The sequence below is a fragment of the Phaenicophaeus curvirostris genome, chromosome 13 (assembly GCF_032191515.1).
Source record: "Phaenicophaeus curvirostris isolate KB17595 chromosome 13, BPBGC_Pcur_1.0, whole genome shotgun sequence".
Lineage (NCBI taxonomy): Eukaryota > Metazoa > Chordata > Aves > Cuculiformes > Cuculidae > Phaenicophaeus > Phaenicophaeus curvirostris.
The window spans coordinates 9,150,577-9,169,477 of record NC_091404.1 but is presented as its reverse complement, the minus strand read 5'-3'; the positions used below and the strand labels follow the sequence as shown (position 1 = coordinate 9,169,477).

Sequence of the window (18,901 nt, the reverse complement as noted above, 5' to 3'; positions counted from 1 at the left end):
TCAATTACTCTTGATAAGTGATGGACACATAAAAAGCATCAATTTAGCTGCTGCTGAAGTGCTGCTGTTTTAAAAGCACAATGAGCTGTCATGTAGCAACGCATAGACTTGCCACAGAGTTATCTGTGATGGAAAATGAAAATACTACACGCGATTTAAAATGAGCAAATCCAGAGGCAAAATTACATTTCTACCTATGTCCATCTCCTGCCTGAGGTATTGTTTTATGGCCCTGTTTTCAAGTACAATTCTTTTTAAAGTTTAAAAACTGCTAATTTAGAGGTCTTTTAAATTCTCTTATGAAGCTGGAACACATCTGCTCAAATTTTCTTAATTACTTGTTTTCTAAAGTATTGATTAAAGTTATGATCCAAATGGTACCTTTAAAAAAAACCACAAAAGGCAAATAGTACTATGAGATGGCAATGTTACAAACAGCCCTGAGCCTGTACAACCCCAGCAGCTCTGTGGTTGAACACTGGGGATATTCCCAGTCTCTTCGTCACAGCTACATCACCACGGAGAAGGAAGGAGTAGGTTTCCCCAGGCAGTGGGCTGGCGGGTTGCTGTGCTGCTGCCTCTGGTCCTGTGCCAGAAACTTTCCTCCTGCAGCTCCAGCTGAGCTGAGGGAAGCTGCTGGGAGTCTTCAGGGCTCAATTCTTCCTCAGCCCACGATGTGCTGCAGCTGGTTGCAATGGCTCTCGCCTGGTAGAAGTCACGGCTGAGTAAAGCTCCCCATAAATAGGTTTGGTCCACTTCTCCCTGCCTGCCAAGTGCAGAGTAACATCTTCCCAGAAAGCCTCCAGCACGGTTCCTCACAAAACTGATGCATTTGGGGATATTTGTATGAGCTAATTTTAAGTATGCCATTTCTCTGCCTAAATTGGATGTCTAGACTCCTGCTATAATCAAAGGTGAGAGGCAGGTTCCTAATTGCAGTGCTCTGCATCACACCCCAAAAAGACCTTTGTCTGTGTGGGGAGCGTGGGCACCTTACGTAGGTGCTTAAAATGAGTCTGAATATTCCCTGTTGTGTGCTCAGTCTGCCACCACTATGGCAAACAAACACAGAACCTCCTTGCTTTGCATAAATCAACTGCTTTAGCTGTACTCTTAAAGGAGAAATGTTAGCAGTACTCAGATGGAAATTAACTGGAGAGTGCATTTATTTTTGGCCAGTCCCCCAGGAGCACCTGCCAAGCATTACCTCTCGTTTCAAGCCTGACTGTTCCTGCTGAGAAAGTGTGATGGAGCTTCGAGTCTGGGTCAAGGTGAGTGCCTGGCTCTTTGTCAGCTGTCTGTGCTGTTTGAAAGGGAAAGAGGAAAGAAACCTGAGCAGCAGATTGGGTGCGAGGAACGGTGTGCTTGTGCTAGAGAGCACAGGAATGAGAAGAAACAGGACTGCCTGGCTATGGTTTATGGACTGATTAAGTGCACCTGCTGGTCCCAAAGCATCAGCGTACGGTTTTAGAATAAAAATGTTGAACCATAAATTAAATAGAGAAAATTAATTCTGGCCTTTCTACTCTGGGACGATAGCCAATTGCTTGTAACAGGTCTGACGGGCACCTGTTTGAAAACGGAATAACTGGCACAAGCAACAGTGCTGATGTAAAAGGTTTCCGAGAGTCATTAAAGTCGCTGTGTGGACATGCTCAAGTGTCAGTGATGGGGACTTTGGCACCTGCTGGATCGGGCTCTCCCATTCCATGGGAGCACGACCTGAGTGTGCACAGGGATGTGCTTTGAAGGGTGCCTGGAGGTCCCTAGTGCCAAACTGGAGCAGGCAAGGCCAGGTTGCCTCTTCTCCTCCTCTCCTGCTTCCCAGCATTGTGTCACCAGGATCATGCTGGTCCAGCTCTGGGGGCTGTGCTGGTCTTCTGGTGGCAGGACTCACAGGCAGAGACCTTCGGGACTTTATTTTCTCAGAATAACTGTAATCTCAAATGGAAGGAAATTGAGGCACTGAGGTCAATTCACATCTTTTGCAAGTAGATTAGAAACTAAAGTTTGTTCTCTAGGTTCCTCAAAAGCACAAAAACCTGGTGTTTTCTTTCTTTCTTTTTTTTTTTTTTTTTTTTTACTTTTCCACTAGGGACAGAAATTGCTGGCTGAGAATCTGAGGCCTGAACCCAAAGAAAACATGTCTCAAGAAGCAGCGTAAGTGCTCTGGCCAAGGTTTTATTTTTTTCTCAGCCTGTTCCAGAAGTCTGCAGAATCCAAAAGGGGCTACAGAGTGTAAAATGACATTCAGTGGATCAATGAACAGCTGTAAAAGAGCTTTCCTGCCTTTCTCAGCAGTTAATAACTTCATTGCACAGAACTTAGTTTTTCGGAAAGACCTCATGTGTTTTTTGGCTGAGTGAGGACTGGTGAAGAATGCTCATAGTTAAGAATGAGGAGAACTTTTTAAAGGGGGGGAAAAACCCAACAAATCCTCAAACAAATAAACTTGCTTTCACCAAAATCCTTATTCCTGTTGCTGAGAGTAAGCAGTATTACCTGCAATGATAAAACGGTGCATAAAGCAGCCTTATTCAGGTTGAGAAGTGTGGAAATCTGAGTGCAGAACAGGTAGTGTCAGGCGATCACGGTGCCTGCTTGTTTCTTTTTCCCTCACGTTGGACAGGTGTGACCCATGTTGCTGCGTTAGTTTGATAGTGAGCGGGCACTGGCAAAGAGCAGGTATGACTTGGGGCTGATACTGCCTGGGAGGAAAGTGGTTTTGTTACCAAATTCTGGATGCTAAATATTTGGAGAAGAGAGGTGACTGCATCTTCTTGGCTCCTGAACTTAAGAGAGACTTCTAGCACAGCTAAATTGTAATTGTCCCTTGGGAAGGGCTTTGAGGCCAAAACCACTAAAAATCCCAGACTCTTTCATCTAAATACAGTCCTAGGAAATTACTGTGGTCTCAATCTAATATGCAGTCTCTCTTGTACGATATTGGCCCCCTTCCGTAAATAAGGCTTTGCTTGTTTACTCATCATTCTACCTGTAATGGAAAAGCTTCATCAAGCATAGCAGAAGTACTAAGTAGAAGGAACTAACGCTCATAAAGTCCAAAGAGTTTGGGATTGTTCTTGAATCATTGCGACCGGGTTATTTTTTTAAATCATGCTATAAAATTTTGTAATTGGGCAGTGATATTATATTAAATTTTGTTACTAGTTCAAAGCCCAATCGAAAAGTGCTCATGTGTCTGGTACTTTTTCTGTGACTCTCCTGTAAATGTGAGAGAGTTCTTCTCAAACCAATGCACAGTTATTCCCTTGTTGGGACTGTTAAGACTCAGTACAAGCTGGTAATCTCTACCACATTAGCTGGATGGATACAAAGCTGATGTTTTTAACTTAGTATTATGGAGGTAATTTTCATTTTGTCAAACCCTGGGGACATATATTAGGTGCTATTATACGTGGCTTAAAAATATGAAGAATGAGTAAAATTCAGGCCCTTTGGTCACGGTTTTTGTTGTCCCAGCTCTTGGGCTGGTTTCCAGAACAGGGAGTATGTGACCTGACCCCTGCTGGCGGACCTCATGGTAACACGAGTCAGTGTGGAAGGGTTCACTCAAAGTGCTCTTAAATGAGATTATATGTCTACAAACCCAGTTGTAGCAAAACTCCAGGTCTAGCAAAAAGTGGAGCTGGTGGGTGTTTGCTGACTTAATGAACAGAAAATGATCTGACATTATTTTGACACATGCCTGAAGTGATTCTGTTTTCTGCTTGTACAGCTTTGAATGTTTCCCCCGTCTTAATTTTAATTCTTTTCCTTTTCCCCCTTACTGTCCCTGTGATCATAACACTTTCCTTCCTCTCTTCCCTGCCCCCTCACCTCCTGTATTCTTTAATATCTTCCTGAGTTTGGGCAAAAAACCAGTCTCATTGCATCCAGTCCCAGTTTGTATTCAAGGGGGATGCGTGCAGCTGCAACAAGACCACTCGGATGCAAAGAGCCAGTGGTTCCCAGTAGAGTGGGTTGATGCGTCAGGCAGACCCCTGGCTGCCAGCAGGTGATTGCAAAGTAAAAATCCTGCCTGTTGCGAAGACAAAATAGACTCTTCCCTAGCACAAGTGTTGGCAGAAAGCGTGTGCATGCACGGATGTATTGGACTCCTATGCAATTCGGCTGAAGTTTTGTCCTCCGCTTCTCAGTCCAGGTGCTCTGGGCAGGTGTGGGGAGGAACCATCTTTGTGCTAAGGACCTTACCAGCAAAACAGACTCTTACTGCTAGACTGTAATGTAACAACCAACTTCCATGCCCAGATAGAATTCCAGTTGATGTCAAAGGTTTTATTTCCACTGAGAAATTAGTATTTGGAATATTATCAACATTAAAACAACAGTCTGGACTGTGTTTTCCCTGCTGTTGTCATGTGAAACACTTAGGGGTGACTGTAAGTGTAAGTCTCTGTTACTCTTTCATTTTGTTCATTTGATAGCAGAATTGCTGTCTACTAGGTTAATTAATTTCTCCTGCTGCTCTCCAGTCTTTCACACAACACTGGGGGGGAGTGGGGGGGGAAGTCTAGGAGTGAGACAATACAGCACAAACCCACGAAAGTTGTTAGAGGGACCCAGGGGGAAGTGAGAGGTTCTGAAAGTTGATTTTATTGTTTAAATATGGTTTTCATGTAGAACACAAGAGTATGTGCTGCTGCAGAATAAGGGGACAGAGCAGCTGAATGGGAAGGAGTTTGGATGACCTGCTTGGAAACCCACTGTGAACTTCTACAATAATTCACTATAGGCAAGTTCATAAGTGTTGGAGAAGCTGTTTCTTTCCCATTCAAAGTTCTCAGACCTAGAAAAGGTAAAACCTTTTTTTTTTTTACCTTAAAACCTCCAGGTAAAAACCACTGGAGTGAGGTTTGTGCCCTTTCCTGCAGCTTTGTTCCAGGAGCTCAGCTTCCTCTTTGGATTCTGTTGCCGTTCCTGCCGTGGTCGAGCTGTGAACCATTCCTCAGCAAATAGCACTGAAGATAATTAAATTTTCATTCCTTCATCTCCAGCCAACTGCAGAAGCATAAATATTGTTTCTGTTGTTTTACAGGTGAGAGGAATAGTTGTTGGGATAAAAGGGATTTGCCCAGAGAGCTCAGGTCCGTGGCCATGCTGTGAATTAAGCAGCTTGCACTGATGAGGCAGCCTGGGAGAGGCTGGCGAAAGACACTCCACATGTTATTGGTGCACTGGGAGAGGTTGGGGGACCCCAAAATGCCACCTGCCTGGCTAGGTACAGAACATCACCAGCTTTGTCTTTAAGCTGTTGCATTGGTGATGGCACAAGCAGCTGTGGTCTGCCTTGAGCTGAGGCTCACAGGCTGTGCACATCTGGAGCCCAGGCTGGTGGGGCTCCCGTGCTGCTGTTACAGGTGTTGGAGCCAGCACTCGCCATGGTTCTTCCCTTCTTAGTGTCCCTTGACGGCCTGGGACAGTGCTTGGCCCCTTGCTGCTGGTTGCATAAAGCCTATAAAATGGTCCATGTCATCTGGCATGTTTCTGTGTGTTGTGATTCCACAGGAAAGCTCAGTGCTGTGAGCCTCCTGTCTTCCAGATGCGATGTCTACCATCCCTACTCCTCCCGGCGGAGCCAGCGCCGTCCCTGGTGGGCGTGTTTGCTGCATCAAAGCCCTGGTTAGTGCTGCAAGCGGATGATTTCTCTGGTATATTTACACTTGTAAGAGAAAAATTTTTTTTTTCACTGTTGTAAATATCACAGCACTTCTGTTGCTTCTGTGCTGGCCCATCTGTGCACCATTTTCACTTGTACTGACTCATGTTCACAGAGTAGTAAGAACTGCCTCTAAATGTTTTAGTTTTTGCGTTAGTGTGGGCACATTTTGCTTTTTCAGTTAGGTCCCAGGCACTGGAGTGCTGAGTTTTCTTTTCTCTTAATGACATCTCTGGACCGTATTGCACTGGTATAGATTTTAATGAAGTAGCTTACACTTCTTTTTCATTCAGAATTTTCAAGACTTCTCTTCCTGTGTAGCTGTGGTTTGTTCTCTGTAGTAAGATGTGCTTTCTGCCTGTTTTCTGCATGACCAGCAGTCCCTGGTTGCGTACCCCTACTGAAAGCGAGTGTAACATCTTTAATCTGTCACAAGGTTTCAATATCAGCTGTTCCAGAGGGAGGAAACGTTAAGTTAAGGTCCTTCACACAGATTGCGTACAGGCCTGTTGAGTTACACTGTGCTGTTTTTAAGGAGTGATCACTTACTCATTTTCACCACCTCTATCTCTTTGAGTAAGGAGGGCAGACAGCAGCTGTTTATTGAACAACTCTTGAATGTTTTGCCTTGTCTTCACTGCTCCATCTACACTCAGGGTCATCTTCATTGTCTACAGGTCAGACCTCGCTCTGGAGATAGGCTATTCACAGGCTACTTTTAGTAGCTATTTCTCCAATGTTCAGTGAGATGTAGTGTCTGTATCACAGAATCATAGGATCGTTGAGGGTGGGAAAGACCTCCAAGATCATTGAGTCCAACCATCAGCGCAACACCACATCTACCAAACCATGTCCTAAAGTACAGCGTCTACATGCTCCTTGGGCAGCTCCGGGGATGGTGACTCAATCACTTCCCTGGGCAGCCTGTTCCAATGCTTGACCACTCTTTTGGTAAAGAATTTTTTTCTAATAATCCAGTCTAAACCTCCCCAGCTCGAGGGCCATTCCCTCACGTTCTATCACTTGTTACTTGGGACAAGAGACCAACACCCACCGCGCTACAACCTCCTTTCAGGTAGCTGTAAAGAGCGATAAGGTCTCCCCTCAGCCTCCTTTTCTTCAGGCTGAACAGCCTTGGTTCCCTCAGCTGCCTATCATAACACTTTTGCTCTAGACCCTTCACCAGCTTCAATGCCATCCTCTAGACATGCTGCAGCCCCTCAGTGTCCTTCTTGTACTGAGGAGCCCAAAACTGAACACAGGATTCGAGGTGCAGACTCACCAGCTTTGAAGTGTCTCCCAGCTCTCTTCTGGGCACATTTGCAATGAAAGCCCTACCAAACACTGCGGCTGCAGGAGCATCCTTGGTCACAGTCAGGTACTGCATGTGTTGCCTCATTGGAGTGTCTGGCACAGTGGAGCATTAAGCTTGCTCAGCACTGAGGAGAGTCAAAGTAGCTGCTGATTCTCTGCTGCACATGTTTAGGCAGCGAATACATATATATATATATATAAAGTCTGAGGCTGAAAACAGCCAAATTCTCATCTTTTTTTCTCCCTGAGAATATGAGAAGGCAAGTATTTCACAGCAGTCAAGTTTGCCAGTGTTTCAAGTTACCACTTTTAGAAGCATGGAGATGTGAGAGCATTTCAGTAAATGACAAAAAGATTATTTTAGCAGCAAGTAGTTTTCCTTAAACATGTTCTTGGGAAAGACTTGAGCCATTTCAGTTGAAATGAAAAAGCTTAGTCTGAGGCCAAATCCAGCTGGAGAAATCTTAAGCCCTAACAATTAATTGTAGGTGAAGTTATGAGCAACCTAAACTAGAGTTATACAATAGTGAACTGTAATTACAGTGGTGCTTTCAACTCTGCCTATAATATTGGCGCATGTGTCAGTGTAAGTTCTTGGGTTGCTGTTGTGGTTTAACACCAGCCAGCAACTGAGCCCCACACAGCCACTCACTTACTTGCCCCTGGTGAGATGGGAGAGAAAATCAGAAGCATAGAAGTGGCAAAACTCATAGGTTGAGATAAAGACAGTTTAATAGGGAAAGCAAGAGCTGCACAGGCAAGCAAAGCAACACGAGGAATTAATTCACTGCTTCGTGTCGGCAGGCAGGTGTTCAGCCATCCCCAGGAAAGCAGGGCTCTTATCAAGTCTAACAGTGATTTGGGAAGACAAACACCATCACCACAAATATCTCCCCATTCCTTCTTCTTCCCCCAGCTTTATATGCTGAGGATGATGCCATACGGTCTGGGATTTCCCTTGGGACAGTGGGGATCCACTGTCCTGGCTGTGTCCCCTCCCAACCCCTTGTGCTCCCCCAGCCTCCTTGCAGGCGGGGTGGGGTGAGAAACAGAAAAGACCTTGACTCTGTTTAAGTGCTGTTCTGCCCTAACAAAAACAGCCCTGTGCTATCAGCAGTGTTTTCAGCACAAATCTGAAACATAGACCTGTACCGGCTACTGTGAAGAAAATTAACTCTATTCCAACCAAAATCAGTACTGTCACTCTCTCAGGGATGAGTCTCCTTGCAGAACTGTATGTAAACCCCAGCTTGGTGGTTTGAGGGGATGGGAACAAGTGTTTTGCATCAGAGGTCATCTGCATCTGAAAGGCAAATTATCTGGCGACTTTCAGAGCAGTGTCTTGTCTGTGTTCAGTGTTTACCCAGGGTCAGGTTTAGCTGGGCTATTATGTTTCTGTTGCACTGGAAGGAAGAGGTGGCCTTGGATGATGGAGAACAAGTCAGGCATGAGGAAGCTGGGATGGCAGAGATTAATGAGGCTGCATCCCATCTGCAATATCTTCATCTAAGCAAAGCTTTCCTGGGAAACTGCAAGGTAACCTCCTGCTGATGGAGGTTCTCTGTGGTAGAAGCTGTTCCTTGCTTAGCAGAGAGAACACATCAAGACTGCAAGTGCGTCCTGGATGGCGATGCCTTGTGGAAATGTTCATGCCACACACAATCATGGGCAAGCATTTTAGAAGCTTGTACATGGGGGAATATTCTCGCCTCCGTCAGCTGCTAAACTGAGCTGCATGTGAACTCTCCTAGCAGTAGAGGTAGTGCTGACAAACACTTGTCTTTAGTGATGAAAGGAGTGCAGGTGAGAGGAAATTTTGTGGGAGGAGATCCTGCTTTGAATTTCTTGTGGAAACTGTAATTATATGATTCAGCACAGAGAGGTATGAGGGTTTCCAGTGTAAGCTATAAAAAACACTTAGAAAAACAGCCTACGGATGAGGCTGCTCATTCAGACCTTATCTGCTCATGTGGGAGTGTGGAAATCTTAGCACTCCACCTTATCTCTTCTCCCCAGGGAGATCAGTGTTGAGAGAATTTGACCTCTCACTTACCGTTTCAAATCAAACCTGGTGTAATAGTGGCTGTGGCCATGCAGCGCCTCAATCACTTAATGAAATAATCTTGTTCCCTGCCCTTGTGGGTAGAAATATGTCTTGCTAAAACACCACTTAAGTGATACCTTCAGGATAGTTGTAAGAAAATAGAGCTATGGCAGAAACATCCTCCCTTCCTCCAGGCTTTCCCTACAGCTGCAGAGCTTAGGACGTTTGAGGCAGTAGAATTTTGTCCCTCTGCTTCAGGGCAGCTCCTGCTCTGTGTATGAAGAGGATCCCTGTTATTGTGCTTGCTCCTGGGCTTTTGTAGTTCCCTGCAGGTTTAGATGGACTTTAAATCAACAGTTTATTCAAAGCACTCAGCACAAGGAGATCCCAGATCTGGAATGGATGTTTTCCAACAACAAGGACATCTCAATGCCAGCACAGGAGTGTTCGTGCAACGAGCTCTCAGCCAGAGTGGGCCCAGAATCTGTTTTGCTTTCTCACACTTGGAGCTGGGATGTTTTAAAGGATATCAAGCGGCAAATGTGGCAAAGGGGAAAAATTGTTACAGACTGTGTTTGGCTGAAAACCAGCAAAGATAAAATACCATACGTTCTGTGTAATGAGCTCCTACATAAATGATTCATTCACTAGAACACAGCTGGGGTCAACACCTACTATCTGAAGAGCCCAAACATGCAAATATTTTAATGTTGATTTTCTCTCAAAAAAAAAAAGGGCAATATATTCTGTTCCAATAAAAAGCTCTTTATCTATACCACTTTTAAGAATCAAAATCCCACAAGAATGGTGTCACGGTATTATACAGATATATACAGTAGCTGAACAGCTAGAAAATGACAAGATATGCCCTAGAGATGCAGACTCTGGAAAGATTGCTTATTTTCCTCTGTATTACCAGCCAAGTCTGTTCTACAAATCGTGTGTGGTGAAGATCACACTATTTCAAAATATCAAATTGCTAATTAAAGAAACTACTCCAGGAAACTTTCCAGTAGAACAATATATGCAGTGGGATAATAGTAGTCACTATTTCTTTAATGAGTTTCTTTGCTAACCAGAAATTCTTACAATACATTCAGTGCAGCCATTCAGTTAGGTTATTATGAATCACATGTGTATTATTTCTGATTCAGTATTAACATAAAAACTTCTGATGAACCATAGTATTACAAAAACAGGTCTAGTGTATAGAATGGCAATATCATTCCTGCAGATAAAAGCATGGAAATGAAAGTCCTTATGCAGCAATACAATTTAATGTGTTAGTTTCTAGGCTTAATTTGTAAAGGTGCTGAGAAACTACAGGTCCAATTGAAGCCCAGAAGTGCAGGATGTCTCTGGATGGTCAGGTATGTTGATCCACAGCGTAAGCGCCGCTCTGCAGCGCAGCATTGTGTTCTGTAGGGGCTGAATTAGAAAAACGTTATGGGAAGGAAAAGTCTTTCTTGGTGGGTGTTCTTGTAACATGGTTGGTTGAGTTGGAGATTTTCTTAAATGCTTATATTTTGCTATATTTAAGTAATTTAGCAATGTCATCCAAGGGACAGTGGGTACAAGCCCTTACAAAATGAAGAGGGTAGATCAAGTAGAGCAAAAAGTAGTTTAGTTGTGTAGCATAGAGAAAAACTGAGAATCTAAGAGATCTCTTAAATCCCTTCTTCACCATTCTGTGAGAGGGTGGTGGTGAAAATACTCCTTTCAGCTTCTGAACAGAAGTTGACATAATGAAGTGGATTTCTGAACTATTCCAAGAAGGTGGACAGCTTTTTCAGTAGCTTGTTGGTGGTAAGCAGGAGCCTTGTTAGTCATTCTTGAAAATCCCCCGTTCCTGCTTAAGAGGTTCTCTAGTGTCTATTTCATTTTTTCTAGTGAATAAGAACAACTTCTTGATCTTGGGTTTTGCAGTCTCAAATAGCCATTCTTCATATTCTCCTCAATTAAAGAGACCAAACAACCATTTAAATCAAAGAACAAAGGAACTTCCTAAGTATAAAGGTAAGGCTTTTCCTCCTTATAGGTTTGGAGTGGTTACTGGGCATTATATAAGTAGTCTTTGATGAATCCTTGGGTAGAATAACATTATCTCACCACACAGTTAGCCAGAAACCTGTGGAATGAAGGTTCTTAAGCTGCCTTAAAAATCTCTCCTGTAGCTTCTGGTGCTCTAAATGACTTAGCCTCTTCTTTATCATTGGACTCGGTGACAATCGTAGTGTTTGGATAATGGCTTTGGATGGTTCTTCCATAGCTGGTCCTCACCCTGGTGCTGGTTACCATGACTCTTTTGCGTTCCCTTGCTCTGATCGACTCCCATTTCTTTCTAAGTAAGAACTGAGGCAAATCCCATGGGCATTAATCATGTGGAGGAAGACAGCAGCTTGGTTTGGCTGTTATGTGAAGAGAGTGGAGTCAAAGCTTTCAGATGGGGGACCAGCACATCACTATGCTATGTTCTACACTAAGTCATAATAGTAAGATTAGAAAGCTTAAATGCATGAGTTAATAAGGTTCTTCATCTATTTTGGCCAGCAGAACTGAGCCAGGGTGCTGCTTACACTATGTTGGTTTCAGATGGGCCAGTCTGTTAGGAAATTAATTTGTTGCTAAACATCAGAAGGACAATATTGCGGTCAAGCTACCTGTGCCATTGTTTTCTTGGCATCTAAGCTCCACTTGGATGTTTGCCATGAGACTTAGTGACCTGGTGAGCTATTTCCAGATATGACCTGTGGCATATGACTGAGGTCAGAGAATATGGATCAGCTTAAATCCCATGTGTCCAAAGCACCCTGTCAAATACTGAGAAAAATATTGGTAAGTCTAATAGGTCAGACTTAACTCATCTGATCCAGAGTTGGCTCCTTTCTGTGTAATGTCTAACAGGCAAGACAAAATTTCAGTGCATTCACCACTGCCCTCATAATTTCCAAAATGTGGGTTGAATGTGGACTCCGTCTACTGGGCAAATCATTATTCAATGTTTTAAGAGGGAAATAAATGTTGATGGTGGAACTCCTTCATTCCAGGAAGGAGTCAGGAAAGAAAGATGGGAAGGCTCAAAGACCTGCTTGCCCTCATCATAGCCATCTTCAGGTGATTTCTCTCTCCTCAATCTGTGTTGGATCTGAGACTTACTGGTCTGGGAAGGTGTTGACACCAGAAAGGTGGAAAGCATAGAGAGAAAGAGAAGTTGGTGAAGGGCAGCAGGCAACCAGAGTCCCTCACAATTGAAAGTGGCCCGCTTTGTTCTTTACTCAGTGATGGGTATTCCCACACCACCTCATAGCCTCCCCTTGTCCTGCCTTGCAGAGCACTGCTCTTTGCATCTCAGTGTATTTATTTTTCTTCTTATCTAATTTTAATTAAACTTCCTTTCTCCCATCTCCCCCTACCCCCAAACATAATCAGCTGAAGAAAAATGAGCTGGTAAGTCATTGTTTTTACCAGTTTGGCAGCAAATGAATGTTATGTCTGGCACGCTCGGCACCAAGTCAGAAAATGAATCAGCAGCTGTTGTGACAGAAGCTTTTTCCTGAATGGGGAAACAGAGACAAAAAGAAAACAGGCCAAGAAGGGGTTTCTGCGATGGTCATTGCCAGTCCCCCACTGCCATGAGGAACACCTCATTGCTCTCTACAACTACCTGAAAGGAGGTTGTGGAGAGGAGGGAGCTGGGCTCTTCTCCCAAGTGACAGGGGACAGGACGAGAGGGAATGGCCTCAAGCTCCGCCAGGGGAGGTTCAGGCTGGACATCAGGAAAAAAATTTTCACTGAAAGGGTCATTGGGCACTGGCAGAGGCTGCCCAGGGAGAGGGTTGAGTCACCTTCCCTGGAGGTGTTTAAAGGATGGGTGGACGAGGTGCTGAGGGACATGGTTTAGTGATTGATGGGAATGGTTGGACTCGATGACCCGGTGGGTCTTTTCCAACCTAATGATTCTGTGATTCTATGACTATTATTACGGCCTTGTTAATGTATTGTGAACTACAGGAGCAGCATCAAAGTTTTATCTGCTAAATAAATATTGCCAGGCAAAGCTAATACACAGAGTAGATGTAGAGGCAATATAACAATGGAACAGGCAGAAGGTCCAGCTGGAGAACAGCACACTACAGCTGGGAAATGAGTGAGTGGAGAGCTCCAGCAGCTTTATCTGAGACAGAAAACCATCTTCTGTATCTCCTTGGAAAGATTGCTTTAACTAGGGTATTTTTAATGGGAATAACAGACAATTGAGCCAGCTAAGCTGGTAACTTGCAACCTGAAGAGCTTCAGTAAAGTCCAAAGGGTCAGTGTGTGGTTGCAAGTCTGGACAGAGGTTTTGCTGGGTTCCTGGAGACAAGTATCACAATATTTATATCTCCTTTCATGCCAGATGGACTGGTAACGCATTTATCCTTTCCCTGTCATATAAATTCCCTCCTCAACTCTGCAAAACAGGGTGTGTTTTAACACCTGCTCTGTTACACATCACTGGTGACACAGGTTGGAGCAGGGGTTTCTTCCCTGGCACAGCTGAAAGGACTCTCTCTGCCCCTGGTTTGCTGAGTGTACTGTGGTGGTCACAGTCCAGCCCATGCCAGAAATCCCTCCTGGGTTTGTTCAGATTTTATGCAAGGTGGGATGGGTTATTTTATGCTAGTAGGACAAAGTACAGTTACAGTAAGAATGAAGCCAGGGCTAGATCTGTTTGACTTTTTGTGTATGAACTGAAAAGGGTTTTCAGTGATGTTGTGTGCTCTGTATTTCCCTTTCAGCTCCTTTCCATTCAGTGATAGCTCCCTTATTCTGATTCAATAAAACACGGGTTCATCTGCACCATAACAATCTACAGTCCCATGGAAATGCTGAGCACAAAGTGCCTGCAACTCCACAAGAGTTACCCGGCTGGAGGAGGAAAATATGGTACTGACAGGCCACACTCATAGGAAGGTGTTTTGATTGAGGGTTGTAATTCACTGACCAAAGCAGTGATGTGACAAACAGTCACAGCCTCAGACATATCAGTCCTCTGAGTCCTCAGTTACCTGGTTTATGTAGGGGAAACCCCCCCCCCCCAAAAAAAAATACCCCAAACGTAAATGAGGAAGAGAAAGATTGCTCTAATAGGTGTGTTGTTACTTTTTTTAATTTCTAGTTTTGTTCTACGACTTGCATGACTGGTGGACTTATGGTCCATCGAGAGGAACCCGTTAGACATCACTCTCTAAGAATATTGCTTTTTATTATCTTATTATATAATTTATTTTCCCATCTTGATCCTGATCCTGTAAAACCTTTCCATCACGTGTAGATGCAGTAGTGCTCTTATTGCTTGTGTGGTGACAGTTCAAGGGACATCAGCCCTTCTGGAGCAGGGACAGGATGCAGCAACACCCCAGTGTTGCCCCAGAGCCTTCTTTAGCTCCTGAGTAGCTTCATCTTGAGCTGTTGAATATAATGGGAGATGGGCCAGCCCTTCAAAGTAACTTCATATGAGTAATTCCTGAGTGGACTTTAATTGTTTCTGTTTGCAAAGATGGGAAGGAGGAAATTATGAGCTATTGGTGAGCACATGCCATACACATTGAGGTGGTGTGGAAGGATCTTTTCCAACCAGACTTATGCACATGAAAAGTATTGGCCCTGATTCTTAAGGTGTGCATGCAGCTTGCCTTGTGGGCTTTAGTGAAATCACTCCTGATGTGCTCTGGGCTGTGATTATGTGAGGGGAAAATGATATTTCTGTCTGAAGGATCAAAATAAAAGCTGGAGGATGGAAAGGTGCGGTGAAATTTCAGGGCTGACCGGCCACCTTTGCAAGCACCAGGTATCTCCTAGCCAACTGACAGAGTCCATCTCCTTCACACACTTACTGTCAAGCTTGTTGACTGTGCTGAGAAAACCAGGTTCTCTCGCAGCAGCACCCACAGGCACAGCTCTGCTGTTTTAAAGGCTTTCAGGATTAGGCCAGGGCTCCTGCACAGCTGCAGTGCCTTGCCCCTATTTTACATCCACTGCAAGATTCTTGAATGGACTTCAGAAGCCATTAGGAACTCAAATGTCGACTTGCACTTGCAAAATGTCTCTGGTTAATGTTTTCCTACTGACGCTCTGCTTTGCTCCCCGCCTGCCAGAGTTTCCTGTGACCTATTTGAAATATCACTCTCCTAAGTGAAAATGTGCCTCTCTTTTTCAAACTTGCAAAACTCACAAAAAGAAATAGCCTAATTTGGCCAGTTAATAGCCCTCTCCTGGGGCTCCTCTCAGCAACTAAGAGGCCTTTTAAATACAACATTTGTGACTGCGTCATTAAAGCTCTGCATGCTCCAAGTAGACTAAACCAAAAAGAAATGCCTTATTTGATCTAAGTTTTCTTTTTTTAAAATAGTGACACTAGAGACCCATTTATTTTTAATTACACAATTGCTTTATTAAAAGCCTAAATCCTGCAGTCCCTAGTCATTGCTCAGGCAAAACTGCTATCATTGAAGGAAGGACCTGTAGGAGTCAATCCTAAAAATAGGGCAGCTGACAAAGTCTACCTTTCAAAATGGGTTTGCTTTATTTTTTAAAGATTTTCCAAGTCAGAGAACTTGCCTCTGCTTTGCTTTTCAGTTCTGCAGCAATTTGAAAACCAAAGTTAGGAGAGCGGTCTCTCCAGAAAGCAAAACCAAACTCGGTTTTCCTTTCAGATTGACTGTGCTGTCCTTTCCACCCTTAGACACCACCTCTATGTAGCCGCATTAGTATTTACTGACACAACAAGGTAAGCATGAGAGTTAGCCCTGGCTAACTCAGGGATGACTTGCTCTGTGCCCAAATGACCTGTGCAGAGCCCCCAGGTTATCAGCCAGTCTGTCAGCTTCTAAACACCCGCCCTGTGCTCCTACAAAAGAATCTCCTGCAAATCCTCCCTGGAGGGGGTTTGTTCTGCTGTGCGGAGTTGTGGGTCCTGCTGGAGCAGCAGGCAAGCCCACCTTGAGTCCTGAAGCACAGATGTGCAGTCTTGCCTTGCACATGGGGAAAAAAATAGCTGCTAAGAGACTGACAGAGGGCAGGACTGATCCTGTGCCTCTGATCCTGTCCTAGTGCATGGGCTGTGCTACCCAAACACCTTTCTGGCTTTGGACTCCCTGTGAAGGGCAGATCTCCTTGCTAGGTTAAGATGGTGCTGCTAGAAGTAGGAGAGGGAGCAGGCTAGGCAGACACATATACTGGATTATATTCTCGGGCTAAACTCCAGAGCCTTCAGTTTTATTATCTAATTACCTAACCAAACTCATTCATCTTTATTTTTCATTCTTACCCACAAACCCCAGTTTAAATGCAGCTCTGCTATGTGAAGTGCTGCCCAGGTACCCTCCACTTGGAAAAATTCATGGTTTCTCAGCTTTATTCACTCAAACTTTGTTTTCTTAGTGTAGAACATGCTGAAATCCCAGCACCATCCGGGGCACAGGTTTGTGTTAGGCTGTGCCGAGATTGAAATGCCTGCGTTATCACAGGCAACTGTACCAGGGGGAGCAAGAGAAAGAAAATAAAGCTCTGATTTTATATGAAGGTTGTGTAAGTAGATGTATTCTTTATCACCAGCATGATGAAGCGTCATTATATAGCCTACAGGGCTTTGTGGTGTGGTTTACCTCTCTATATGGCTTTAGTACCAGGTACAAATGCCAACGGTCAGTAAATAAAAACAACAGGGGGAAAAACTCCCAGAAGTTAAAGAGACATCAGGACTGTAACCCTGGAAAGTGGAGCCCATGAGGCACCAACAGTGGTGTCCCATCATTTTCCTCTTCAGATCAAAGCAGAAGCTTGGCCTTGCTCCTCTTGAGCGCCTGTGGCTAACACGCGGCACGAAACCCTCCAGCCAGGCGTGCTGGAAGGAGGGCAGCGGGCACTGGAGATGAGCCCTCCTGTCCATATGTTACTGTCATCTATATGTAATTCATGTACCATGCTGGGACAGAGGCTTCCTGATTAGCATAACCCTGCCCCTGGGAGGTCCTTAGCATATAAGTATGACACTTTCTCTGTGCTTCTCGCTTTATTTCCTCAGGGAATGCAGATACTGACCGGCTCAGTGGGCATCCAGAGAAGGTAAACGTCTAAAATGGGCTAAAGGAGAAAACTTTCCTCCAGATCTAGCAGTGTTGATGTTTGCTCTCCAGTTAGCAGGGCTGGGAGGGGGAGGACAGGAGGGAGAGATAGCAGATGCTGCAGAGCATGAGGCTGCTGTCTCGCCAGCCTGCTTTCATCTTAGAGAGAGGAGAGACGTGGGAGAGAAGCCCTTGTGCAGCATTTCTCCCTTAGAGGCCTCTTGCAGAAGAAGCCCTTCTGGTGCTTCCTTCCCAGCCCCAGCGTGCAGCCTGCTAGAGTTGAAGGGCTTGGTCTCATAGGAGGCTGGGGCTGAAACACAGATGCTTTGTGGAGTTCACTCTGTGCTCTGGGCAATCAACTGCTCCCACTTCTCAGCAGACAGCACAGCCAGGAAGATGTGGTGTGCTGTGCCCTGACAGCAGCCTGAAAGCAAGAGCTGTTCGAAGGTGTCCTGCAGCACAGGTAGGTATGTAGCAGGGAGGGTGCTCCATCCTGGCTGGCTCTGGTGGAGGAAATCCTCTGCCAAAAAGGTGGTGGCACCTTCTGCAGGACAGGCCTCAATTCATGCTGAATAGCACGGGAGAAGAAGCCTCCTGGAGCAGAGCAGGCTGAAACCCCAGGACATGGAGCAGAGGGGGAAGGGGCACGCGTCTGGTCAGGAGGAAGGAATGAGCAGAGGCAGGAAAAGCTGCTACATCTGGTGGTGAACTCTAAACCGTGCCTGGTAAAAACCTGTTAGATCCCCAAAAGTGTTTTGTGCTCTCGGAGGCTTCACTCAGGGATGCTTTCACACAGCCACAATTCAGTTAATTCAGCTTCTCTGGTGGCAGTGTTACTTCTCCTCACCTTGTCTCTCTGCTTGCTGTTGTCTAGGTTTCTCTAAGCAGAGACCAGCTGACTTTATCTTCCCAGATGTTTCTTATGATTTCTCCCATTCTAGCTTTTATCCCTGACCACAAGCAGCACTTGGAACAATTAACACCTCGTGCTCCTAACATCTTACGGTTTACAAGGCAGCTGGTTACTAGGGCAACAATTGCCCTTTTTTTCTTTCAGTGTATTGACTGAAAATCAACAATTTATATTAAAAGCAAAGAAAAATAATATTCTCTCTAGCCACAGTGACTTACAACACCATCTCTCCTGTAATCAAGATATTGCTGAATTATGGTGCTATAAACAAACACTTCTGATATAACCACAAACACTGTGGGACATGTAACACATTGGCAGTATATTTCAAGTGACAAACTCATTTATTGTGGGGAGAGGAGGGAGAAAAACAACACCTTTCCAGAACCTGCTGCAAGGAATTACAGCAAAGAACGACCAGAGCTTAAGGATACAGAAACAGAGTAATTCTACTAACCTGACCAGAAAAAGGCGCTTCGAAGTATGAAGGAAATCAGACCAGTAGCTTAGAATGTGAGGACACAGGACTTGATAATTCTTTCCCTCCTACTGGCATAAATCAAGATTAATTCCACAGCACTTAACAGAATCACCATGCTGTGAGACTGGTGTAACGAAGTAGCTCCCAGGAGGCTGGGGAAGCGAGCCCACAGCTATCCCGTAGTGTTGGCAGGCTGATGTGGAGGCTTCCTTGCTTGCAGGTGGGACTTGAGTAACAATCATGAATCATTAAGGTAAATAACTATCTGAAAGATCAGAGTGCTCAGGATGTGAAACTACCTCGTGCCAGATGCCATGGGGGCAGACAACAGGCTGGGAGCTGCTTGCCAAAGAGGTTTCATCTC

The 18,901-nt window shown here is 44.7% G+C and overlaps 3 long non-coding RNA genes across 3 annotated transcripts in view; all 3 read left to right on the top strand.

The window, feature by feature from the left end:
* The first annotated feature begins 1,177 nt into the window (after positions 1-1,177).
* LOC138726212 (uncharacterized) lies at positions 1,178-5,659 on the top strand. Its single transcript, XR_011338392.1, has 3 exons — positions 1,178-1,271; positions 2,096-2,160; positions 5,530-5,659. It is a non-coding gene; the product is annotated as an uncharacterized lncRNA (long non-coding RNA).
* A 1,818-nt stretch (positions 5,660-7,477) lies between these two features.
* Positions 7,478-18,901, top strand: part of LOC138726210 (uncharacterized) — a 219,331-nt gene continuing 207,907 nt past the window's right edge. Inside the window, exon 1 of the long non-coding RNA XR_011338390.1 lies at positions 7,478-7,659. This is a non-coding gene — a long non-coding RNA (uncharacterized lncRNA). The remainder of the gene's footprint in view (positions 7,660-18,901) is intronic.
* LOC138726211 (uncharacterized) lies at positions 8,659-11,528 on the top strand. The gene is made up of 3 exons (XR_011338391.1): positions 8,659-10,408; positions 10,762-10,844; positions 10,965-11,528. It is a non-coding gene; the product is annotated as an uncharacterized lncRNA (long non-coding RNA).